Here is a 12,505-nt window from a genome sequence, read left to right as displayed (position 1 = left end):
CACCCCTGACTCTGCTCTATCCCCCCTCCAGTCTCTAACAGACTCCACTAATAACGGTTTCACTGAGACTATGGGACTCTATTAAACCTTTCTTCAGTTTTTAACAGTGTTAAACAGTAACAGGAGAAGGCGTTCACTGTGGTTTATCTGGCCAGTTAGTTTCTCAAAGCAGCACTGTGTCCACATGTCTTTATTAAACGTACTTTAACACAGATGCCTGGGATGGAGCACCTGAGGTCTACTGTGTGTTCCAGTCCCATTAGTCCTTGCTGACTAACACACGCACATGCACACCCACTTACACAACGCTAGCTAATGTTCCCATAACGCTTCCCTAATGTTTGCTAACGTTATAGGAGAGGATTCTGGGACAAGGTGATTAAGCTGTGAAGTTTGGCCTACTCAACAGATTCTCATCTCCATCAGAAACTCGCCAGTCTTCTCTCGACCTCTCTCGACCTCTCTCTCGGGGAAACTACAATAGTTTAGAGTCTAGAAACTGAAGCTGGGGACTTAAGACTGGCCTCGATTCTAGGAATGGAAAGGTATGTAGTAGGTTTTCACCATAATAGAGAAATCCGAGGGACAAAGGGAAAGAAAAAGATGGGAGAAGGAGCAGAAGGAGGGAAATTATGGCTTTGGGGAGACATCTGGGGGTACTGCAACTTGTCTTAAATTAAACCACAAAACCTGACAAGGCCTCTTCCTTAGTGAATGGACCCTCTGTGCTTTTGTTATGAGCCCCCCACCTCAAAACTCCTCACCCCATCTGGACCCTCCCCCACCACCCCTGGATGAAACGTTTGGGTGAGTTGCTTAATCAACATCACAGATATGTGAGCTGGCAGGAACCTCTGGCTTGACTCCAGCCTTGATCCCCCACCCACCCCAGCCCACAGTTTCACTTCTCCACACTGAGGGTGTGCATTAGGCCTTGTGAAACTCAACAGTGTGGTGCCCATTCGGGAGTGCACTCCAGGACTCCATCTTGGCTCTGAACCAATATAGTTTGTTTGATGATGGGGACACTGACTGCCAGAGAAATAGATGGGACTGGAAAAGAGCTTCAAGCTGTCTCGTGGTTATGCGCATGCACTCTAAAATGCGCTCACAGACACGCATGGATGTACGCACTCACACACACACACACACACACACACACACACACACACACACACACACACACACACACACACACACACACACACACACACACACACACACACACACACCGTTGAGGGTCTGAAGAATTCTCAGGTCATCTGGCCTTTGATTTCACCAATCTCTGCAAACACTTTTCCCCACAAAGGGTGATTGTGCTGAATAAGGGAGGTAAAATGTGTCATTGGCCAACACTAAACAGCTCAACTACTCAATTGAAGTCATCTGAAGCCATTACTGTATACCAGAGTTGGGGGTCAATTCAGTTTTCAATTGAAATACTTAGTGAGTTTCAATCCAAGGTGCATTATAGAGCAGCACATTGCCCTAGACTTTTAAAAGTAATGTATGCCGACACATGCAGTGTTTACCTTGCAAACATCTGAGAAATTGTCTTTAACCTCTACGGGATCGGTGTCACTAAACTGGGACGGTTGTTGCTAACGTTCGCTAATGTGACTAGAATGACGTTGTATACAACAGCCAACTTTCCAGGACATAGACATGTCTTATATGGGCAGAAAGCTTAAATTGTTGTTAATCTAACAGTGTCTTATTAACAGTAGCTACTACAGTGAAAAAATACCATGCTATTGTTTGAGAGTGCACAACAACAACAACTTTTATCACGTCAACTGGTTTGATGCGTTCACCTCTGAAGGTAAATAATGTACTTACATTCAGTAATCTTGCTCTGATTTGTCATCCTGAGGGTCCCAGATATAAAATGTATCATAGTTTTGTTTGATAAAATCAATTTTTATGTTCAAATGTAGGAACTGGGATCTACAGTTTGACCCCATTGTTGTCTCTGGCTCCACACCCACCCCGCCTGTCCATCTAGATGTGTGTACGTTAGTGTATAAGCTAATGATCGATCATGTGTGACATTCCTGGGAGTGTGTAAACTTACATTTTTTTATTACCATAGCAGTTTTGTATGTTCTCTATAGTTATGTAATTGACCAATTTGGCACATTTGGGCAAACTCCTGGCAGACGTGATACAAAATATTGTGCACTTATGTAATTCTTCACTGGTCAGTTTAAAACTTTGCACACACAATGCTGCCATCTGGTGGCCAATCTAAATTACACCTAGACTCCTATCTGAAAGTATGGCCTTTCTCTTGCATTTCCAAAAAATTAACACGTTTTTTCTTTGTATTATCTTTTACCAGACCTAATGTGTTATAGTTTACAATTGGCTCATTCATCCCCCTCCTCTCCCCTGTAACTATTCCCCAGGTCGTTGCTGCAAATGAGAACGTGTTCTCAGTCAACTTACCTGGTAAAATAACGGTAAAATAAATAAATAAAAAATAAATATTCTACTACACTAACTTCTCTAATGTTTGCTAAAGTTATAGGAGAGGAGTCTGGGTCAAGGTGATTAAGCTGTGAAGTTTGGCCTACTCAACAAATTCTCATCTCCGTCAGAAATTCGCCCGTCTCCTCTCGACCTCTCTCTTTCTATCAGGGGGAAACTACTACAGTTCAGAGTCTAGAAACTGAAGCTGTGGACTTAGCTAAGACTGGCCCCAAGGTTGAGGTAATCATTGAGGGCCTGGAATTTGGGACCAAATACTAAACTTTGACTACTTTAATACACATTCTGTATAAGCAAATTTGACCCAAAACTTTGTCCCCTAAAATGGGGGGGATTATGAACAGTGCATTCAGAATGTATTCAGACCCCTTGACTTTCCCAAATGTTATGTTAGAGCCTTATTCTAAAATAGATTTTTATTTTATTAACTGAAATCACATTCACATAAGTATTCAGTACTTTGTTTAAGCACTTTTGGCAGTGATTACAACCTCAAGTCTTCTTGGGTATGATGCTATAAGCTTTGGCACACCTGTATTTGGGGAGTTTCTCCCATTCTTCTCTGCAGATCCTCTCAAGCTCTGTCAGGTTGGATGGGGAGTGTTGCTGCACAGCTATTTTCAGGTCTCTCCAGAGATGTTTGATCGGGTTCAAGTTCGGGCTTTGGCTGGGCCACTCAAGGACATTCAGAGACTTGTCCCAAAGCCATTCCTGCGTTGTCTTGGCTGTGTGCTTAGGGTTGTTGTCCTGTTGGAAGGTGAACCTTTGCCCCAGTCTGAGGTCCTGAGCACTTTGGAGCAGGTTTTCATCAAGGATCTCTCTGTACTTTGCTCCGTTCATCTTTCTCGCAATCCTGACTAGTCTCCCAGTCTCTGCCGCTGTATAACATCCCCACAAACATGCTTCACCGAGGGGATTTTTTGTACCCTTCCCCAGATTTGTGCCTCGACACAGTCCTGTCTCTGAGCTCTATGGACAATTCCTTCAACCACGACCTGGTCTTTGCTCTGACATGCACTGTCAACTGTGGGACTTTATTTAGACAGGTGTGTGCCTTTCCAAATCATGTCCAATCAATTGAATTTACCACAGGTGGACTCCAATCAAGTTGTAGAAACATCTCAAGGATGATCAATGGAAACAGGATGCACCTGAGCTCAATTTCAAGTCTCATAGCAAAGGGTCTGAATACTTATGTAAATAAGGTATCTGTTTTCTATTTTTAATAAATTAGCAACATTTCTAAAGTTCTGTCGTTGCTTTCTCATTCTGCTGTATTGTGTGTAGATTCCTGCGATTTTGAATTTATTTAATCCATTTTAGAGTAAGGCTGTAACGTAACAAAATTTGGGAAAAGTCAAGGGGTCTTAATACTTTACAAAGCCAAAAATATAAATGCAACAATTTCAAGGAATTTACTGAGTTACTTCATAAAAGGAAATCAGTCAATTGAAATTAATTCATTATGCCTTAATATATGGATTTCAAATGACTGGGCAGTGGCGCATCCATGGGAGGTTAAAGGCCCACCCACTTGGGAGCCAGGTCCAGCCAATCATGAGTTTTTCCCCACAAAAAGGGTTTATTACAGACAGAAATACTTCTCAGCACTCCAACCTCAGATGATCCCGCAGGTGAAGAAGCTGGATGTGGAGGTCCTGGGCTGGCAGTTGTGAGGCCGGGTGGATGATCTGCCAAATTCTCTAAAACGACATTGGAGGAGGCTTATGTTAGAGAAATGAACATTTCATTCTCTGGAAACAGCTCTGTTGGTAATTCCTGCAGTATGTCAATTACACGCTCCATCAAAACTTGAGACATCTGTGACAAAACTGCACATTTTAGAGTGGCCTTTTATTGTCCCCCAGCACAAGGTGCACCTTTGTAATGATCACTCTGTTTAATCAGCTTCTTGATATGCCACAACTGTCAGGTGGATGGATTATCTTGGCAAAGGATAAATGCTCACTAACAGGGATGTAAACAAATTTGTTCACAATTTGTGATTTTTTATTTCAGCTCATGAAACATGGGACCAACACTTTACATGTTGTGTTTTATATTTTTGTTCAGTGTACAAAAAGTGCTGTAATTTTCTACATTTTTCAACCGATATGGATAAAAATACCCTCAAATGAAAGTTGACAGTCTGCACGTTAACCTCATAGTGATTGTATTATGTGTGTTTTTGTTTAACCATCCTTGTGGGTACCAAGGATGGGGGTTAGGGTTACAATTAAGGTTACGGTTAGAATTAAGGTTAGGAGTTAGGGTTAGTTATAGTTTTAAGATTAGGGGTTTTTGGTTAAAGTTATGTTCGGTTAGGGAAAATAGGATTTTGGATGGGAATCAATTCTTTGTCCCCACAAGGATAGCAAAACAAAACGCTGTGTGTGTTTTAGTACAAAGCCGTTGGTGGTTCTGATGTATTCAGACATGAATTCTGAGATAGTGAGAGAATAGGAGAGATGATGATATGACAATGATGATATGGAAAGAAGAACTAAAGGAGTAAAATGAAGATGTGTAATAAACGAGACTATACCGTCCACAGATAAGGTCAGCTGTCTGTGTCTGTCTGTCGGGTTGGAACCAAACATTTTTTTTTTTATGTATTGATTTCCGTTCCAATATTCAGACCAGAATTCTAAAGTTCTGAACCGGGTCGAACGGTTCATATAGTTTTTATTTAGCTCATTAATTTACAACACCAATTAGTGTGGATAGAGCAGCATGCTATGGAATGGCCAAGCTAGTTGTTTACATGTTTGATGGACAGATAAGTACAGGCGTGCGATGCGATTGCAATTCCACGGGTGGGGAAAGAGAGCGAGAGAGGGGTGGGGCATGGAGGGGGCTCGGCTTGAAGCACTGGGCGTCATGATATGATGTGTGTTGGAATGTGTTTAGGCTATTACATAATTTCTTCAATGCATTACAGAAGAGGGTCCACAAATATATATAAAAAAGTGGAATTTCTATTTTCTTCAATGTTATTATGAATATTGATTAGAGGTCGATTGATTAATCGGAATGGCCGATTTAATTAGGGCTGATTTCAAGTTTTCATAATCGGAAATCGGTATTTGGCCGTTTTTAATTTAATTTTTAATTTTTATGTTTTAGATAAAAAAATTTACACCTATTTAACTAGGCAAGTCAGTTAAGAATTAAGAACACATTCTTATTTTCAATGGCGGCCTAGGAACGGTGGGTTAACTGCCTTGTTCAGGGGCAGAACGACAGATTTTTACCTTGTCAGCTCGGGGATTCAATCTTGCAACCTTACGGTTAACTAGTCCAACGCTCTAACCACCTGCCTTACATTGCACTCCACGAGGAGCCTGCCTGTTACACGAATGCAGTAAGAAGCCATGGTAAGTTGCTAGCTAGCATTAAACTTATCTTATAAAAAACAATCAATCAATCATAATCTCTAGTTAACTACACATGGTTGGTGATATTACTCGTTCATCTAGCGTGTCCTTCGTTGCGCACCGCATATATGCATTCGCGAAAAAGGACTGTCGTTGCTCCGTGTACCTAACCATAAACATCCATGCCTTTCTTAAAATCAATACACGAGTATATATTTTTAAACCTGCATATTTAGTTAATATTGCTTGCTAACATGAATTTCTTTTAGCTAGGGTAATTGTGTCACTACTCTTGCAACAGAGTCAAGGTATATGCAGCAGTTTGGGCCGCCTGGCTCGTTGCGAACTGTGTGAAGACTATTTCTTCCTAACAAAGACAGCCAACTTTGCCAAACGGGGGATGATTTAACAAAGCGCATTTGTACCTGACCATAAACATCAATGCCTTTCTTAAATCAATACACAGAAGTATATATTTTTAAACCTGCATATTTAGCTAAAAGAAATCCAGGTTAGCAAGCACTATTAACCAGTTGAAATTGTGTCACTTCTCTTGCGTTCATTGCACGCAGAGTCAGGGTATATGCAACAGTTTGGGCCGCCTGGCTCGTTGCAAACTAATTTGCCAGAATTTTATGTAATTATGACATAACATTGAAGGTTGTGCAATGTAACAGGAATATTTAGACTTATGGATGCCACCCGTTAGATAAAATACGGAACGGTTCCGTATTTCACTGAAAGAATAAACGTTTTGTTTTCGAAAATGATAGTTTCCGGATTCGACCGTATTAATGACCAAAGGCTCGTATTTCTGTGTGTTATTATGTTATAATCAAGTCTATGATTTGATATTTGATAGAGCAGCCTGACTGAGCGATGGTAGGCAGCAGCAGGCTCGTAAGCATTCATTCAAACAGCACTTTTGTGCGTTTTGCCATCAGCTCTTCGCAATGCTTCAAGCATTGAGCTGTTTATGACTTCAAGCCTATCAACTCCCGAGATTAGGCTGGTGTAACCGATGTGAAATGGCTAGCTAGTTAGCGGAGTGCGCGCTAATAGTGTTTCAATCGGTGAAGTCACTCGCTCTGAGACTTGGAGTAGTTGTTCCCCTTGCTCTGCAAGGGCCGCGGCTTTTGTGGAGCGATGGGTAACGATGCTTCGAGGGTGGCTGTTGTCGATGTGTTCCTGGTTTGAGCCCAGGTAGGGGCGAGGAGAGGGACGGAAGCTATACTGTTACACTGGCAATAATAAAGTGCCTATAAGAACATCCAATAGTCAAAGGTACAGTGGGGCAAAAAAGTATTTAGTCAGCCACCAATTGTGCAAGTTCTCCCACTTAAAAAGATGAGAGAGGCCTGTAATTTTCATCATAGGTACACTTCAACTATGAGAGACAAAATGAGGGGGGAAAATCCAGAAAATCACATTGCAGGATTTTTTATGAATTTATTTGCAAATTATGGTGGAAAATAAGTATTTGGTCACCTACAAACAAGCAAGATTTCTGGCTCTCACAGACCTGTAACTTATTCTTTAAGAGGCTCCTCTGTCCTCCACTCGTTACCTGTATTAATGGCACCTGTTTGAACTTGTTATCAGTGTAAAAGACACCTGTCCACAACCTCAAGCAGTCACACTCCAAACTCCACTATGGCCAAGACCAAAGAGCTGTCAAAGGACACCAGAAACAAAATTGTAGACCTGCACCAGGCTGGGAAGACTGAATCTGCTATAGGTAAGCAGCTTGGTTTGAAGAAACCAACTGTGGGAGCAATTATTAGGAAATGGAAGACATACAAGACCACTGATAATCTCCCTCGATCTGGGGCTCCACGCAAGATCTCACCCCGTGGGGTCAAAATGATCACAAGAACGGTGAGCAAAAATCCCAGAACCACACGGAGGGACCTAGTGAATGACCTGCAGAGAGCTGGGACCAAAGTAACAAAGCCTACCATCAGTAACACGCTACGCCGCCAGGGACTCAAATCCTGCAGTGCCAGACGTGTCCCCCTGCTTAAGCCAGTACATGTCCAGGCCCGTCTGAAGTTTGCTAGAGAGCATTTGGATGATCCAGAAGAGGATTGGGAGAATGTCATATGGTCAGATGAAACCAAAATATAACTTTTTGGTAAAAACTCAACTCGTCGTGTTTGGAGGACAAGGAATGCTGAGTTGCATCCAAAGAACACCATACCTACTGTGAAGCATGGGGGTGGAAACATCATGCTTTGGGGCTGTTTTTCTGCAAAGGGACCAGGACGACTGATCCGTGTAAAGGAAAGAATGAATGGGGCCATGTATCGTGAGATTTTGAGTGAAAACCTCCTTCCATCAGCAAGGGCATTGAAGATGAAACATGGCTGGGTCTTTCAGCATGACAATGATCCCAAACACACCGCCCGGGCAACGAAGGAGTGGCTTCGTAAGAAGCATTTCAAGGTCCTGGAGTGGCCTAGCCAGTCTCCAGATCTCAACCCCATAGAAAATCTTTGGAGGGAGTTGAAAGTCCGTGTTGCCCAGCAACAGCCCCAAAACATCACTGCTCTAGAGGAGATCTGCATGGAGGAATGGGCCAAAATACCAGCAACAGTGTGTGAAAACCTTGTGAAGACTTACAGAAAACGTTTGACCTCTGTCATTGCCAACAAAGGGTATATAACAAAGTATTGAGATAAACTTTTGTTATTGACCAAATACTTATTTTCCACCATAATTTGCAAATAAATTCATAAAAAATCCTACAATGTGATTTTCTGGAGAAAAAAAATTCTCCTTTTGTCTGTCATAGATGAAGTGTACCTATGATGAAAATTACAGGTCTCTCTCATCTTTTTAAGTGGGAGAACTTGCACAATTGGTGGCTGACTAAATACTTTTTTGCCCCACTGTATATGAAATACAAATGGCATAGAGAGAAATAGTACTATAATAACTACAACCTAAAACTTCTTACCTGGGATTATTGAAGACTCATGTTAAAAGGAACCACCAGCTTTCATATGTTCTCATATTCTGAGCAAGGAACTTAATCGTTAGCTTTCTTACATGGCACATATTTCACTTTTACTTTCTTCAACACTGTTTTTGCATTATTTAAACCAAATTGAACATGTTTCATTATTTATTTGAGGCTAAATTGATTTTATTGATGTATTATATTAAGTTAAAATAAGTGTTCATTCAGTATTGTTGTAATTGTCATTATTACAAACACATTCAAAAAATCGGCCAATTAATCGGTATCGGCTTTTTTTGTCCTCCAATAATCAGTATCGGCGTTGAAAAATCATAACCGGTCGACCTCTAATATTGATAGCAACAGAAGAAACACATTTTGAATGACACACATACAGTATAAAAGATGAGAATCTCTTTCTAATGATGGCAACTTTATTTCTCAACTCCTAATATTGAGCAGATTACACTCCCTGGAGTATCTGACACGAATGCCACTGGCTGCCTCTAAGCTTTCATGACTTGGACATACATTTTGGCCAACACATGGCTAACCTGTGTTTAAACAGCTGCTCTTAGCGAAAATGCGTTTGGAGTTACTTTTCAAGACATTAGGAATAATTTGTGACAAAATAACATTACTAACCGGTTCTCAAGATTTGAAAATAACGGTTATGTTCCATAAGACTAGACATCACTTTTTTTGTTGTTTTTGGTTCTGTTCCCTGAACCGGTTACAACCCCTAGTGTGTATGTCAGTGTGTCAGTAACTCTCTCCAGATGGGTTTCTTCCGTGTGCTGTAGTCTGGATCAGAGGGGGGGGGGTTTGTTAACACAACCAGCATGACACTCAACCTCCTGTATACCACTGTGTTTGTGTGTATGTTGTGACCAAGAGAATGACAAAGAAATAGGGGGATAAAAAGAAAGAGGGACCAAATAAGAAAGGCGGAGAGAAAGTGTCCTGTATGAGAGCTCTGACATCAGTGTCATGGGACTCTTTTCTGGCTTCAATGGGACTAACACACACACACACTGTGTCTTCTGTGTCTCAGCGTGCTAGCAATGGTATAATCCCCAATAGTTTGTTTCCCACAGTAAAGAGGTTAGAGTGGAACCAGGAAACTGATTATCTGCTGTTTCATAAAGAGAGGAAGAGATGTCATTATCACAGCACTTTATTAAAGGAAACAAGTCTTAGAGAAAATGAAAATATTGTCAGAAGATTATAGCATTCATTGAAGCTAAAGCTTACTTTGTTATCAATGGAAAATCTAATCAGGTTATAAAAGCAGGAAGGAGAGCGAGACTGAGAGAATTGTTTCACTCTGTATGTGAGAAGCTGTGTGCTTGGCTTACTGAGCCTAGTGTGTAGGCTGTAGCTCGGTGGGCTAACACTGTCTTGAGTTACATGATTTCCACAGGTGACCCAGTGGGTCATATATGCAGAACTAAATCTGCAGTGTATCGGTATATAGTAGTGCATACATACAGCCTGTAGTACAGTAACTATAGTTCACTGGTGCTCATCCATCCTATTCACTGTTTCCCAGGCTCAAAATCAGCTACGGCTCAGTCACAAAATCTACTGTTTATTTTTTCTCTCTGCCGTTGATTCGGGAATCAGTGCTCTGAAAATCACCAGGACCTCTCGCTAAGTTCATACTTTGTGTGTGTGTGTCAGAAACAGCCATGTGGTACCAATTGTTGTTTATCCAGGGTTGGCATTGAGCAACTCCTGCCCTTAAATGTTCACATAGCGCTAACATGAATAATATGCATGTCAATCTCTCATGGCTCAAAGGAGAGGAGCGATTGACTTCATCACTGTTTGTTTTTGTAAGAAGTATTGACATGTTGAATGCACTGAGCTTTCTGTTTAACCTACGAGCACACAGCTCAGACACCCATGCATACCCCACAAGACATGTCACCAGAGGTCTCTGGTGTCCAGAACAGACTATGGGAGGCACACAGTACTACATAGAACCATGGCTACATTGAACTCTATTCCACATCAAGTAACTCACACAAGCAATAAAATCAGATTTAAAAAAATCAACTGATAAAAATACATCTTATGGAACAGCGAGGACTGTGAAGAGTCACACACACAGGTACAAACACACATAACATACAAACTATACATACACATGTGCACCTGGATTGTGTGTTGTAGTGGCTGGAGGGCACACACGTAATGTATTGTGAAATATGTTGTAAAATCTATTAGAATATTATAAAATTGTATTATAATGTATATTACTGCCTTAATTTTTGCTGGACCCCAGGAATAGTAACTGCTGCCTTGGCAACAGCTAATGGGGATCCATAATAAATACAAACAATGCATTATTTTAAAACATGGATAACTGATTACACACACACTAATCTAACATTGTCAGAGCTCCACTGGGACATTTATATTAGCATTTATGTGTTAGGGGCAGATTGGACAGATTGTGTGTGTGACTAAGGGCCCCATAGTCATTACCACAAGAGTGGCTGACGTACTCTGTATTTACCTGATGACTGACTTCTGCTCCTTCTTAAACATACGATACATTAGCTATAACAGCCCTACTGTATCTACTGTGTTCATTGGCATGTAGCTTCACTAGATGCAATCATACATGCTGTGTTATTTCAGGGCTTGATATGGGAGAGTTTCCATTATACACAGCCGTTATTGGTGTTACAACATACAGTGGGGAGAACAAGTATTTGATACACTGTCGATTTTGCAGGTTTTCCTACTTACAAAGCATGTAGAGGTCTGTAATGTTTACCATAGGTACACTTCAACTGTGAGAGATGGAATCTAAAACAAAAATCCAGAAAATCACATTGTATGATTTTTAAGTAATTAATTTGCATTTTATTGCATGACATAAGTATTTGATCACCTACCAACCAGTAAGAATTCCGGCTCTCACAGACCTGTTCGTTTTTCTTTAAGAAGCACTCCTGTTCTCCACTCATTACCTGTATTAACTGCACCTGTTTGAACTCGTTACCTGTATAAAAGATACCTGTCCACACACTCAAACAGACTCCAACCTCTCCACAATGGCCAAGACCAGAGAGCTGTGTAAGGACATCAGGGATAAAATTGTAGACCTGCACAAGGCTGGGATGGGCTACAGGACAATAGGCAAGCAGCTTGGTGAGAAGGCAACAACTGTTGGCGCAATTATTAGAAAATGGAAGAAGTTCAAGATGACGGTCAATCACCCTTGGTCTAGGGCTCCATGCAAGATCTCACCTCGTGGGGCATCAATGATCATGAGGAAGGTGAGGGATCAGCCCAGAACTACACGGCAGGACCTGGTCAATGACCTGAAGAGAGCTGGGACCACAGTCTCAAAGAAAACCATTAGTAACACACTACGCCGTCATGGATTAAAATCCTGCAGCGCACGCAAGGTCCCCCTGCTTAAGCTAGCACATGTTCAGGCCCGTCTGAAGTTTGCCAATGACCATCTGGATGATCCAGAGGAGGAATGGGAGAAGGTCATATGGTCTGATGAGACAAAAATAGAGCTTTTTGGTCTAAACTCCACTCGCCGTGTTTGGAGGAAGAAGAAGGATGAGTACAACCCCAAGAACACCATCCCAACCGTGAAGCATGGAGGTGGAAACATCGTTCTTTGGGGATGATTTTCTGCAAAGGGGAC

This window comes from Salvelinus fontinalis, chromosome 21, assembly GCF_029448725.1.
Source record: "Salvelinus fontinalis isolate EN_2023a chromosome 21, ASM2944872v1, whole genome shotgun sequence".
Taxonomy (NCBI): domain Eukaryota; kingdom Metazoa; phylum Chordata; class Actinopteri; order Salmoniformes; family Salmonidae; genus Salvelinus; species Salvelinus fontinalis.
Note: the sequence above shows the minus strand (reverse complement) of the source record.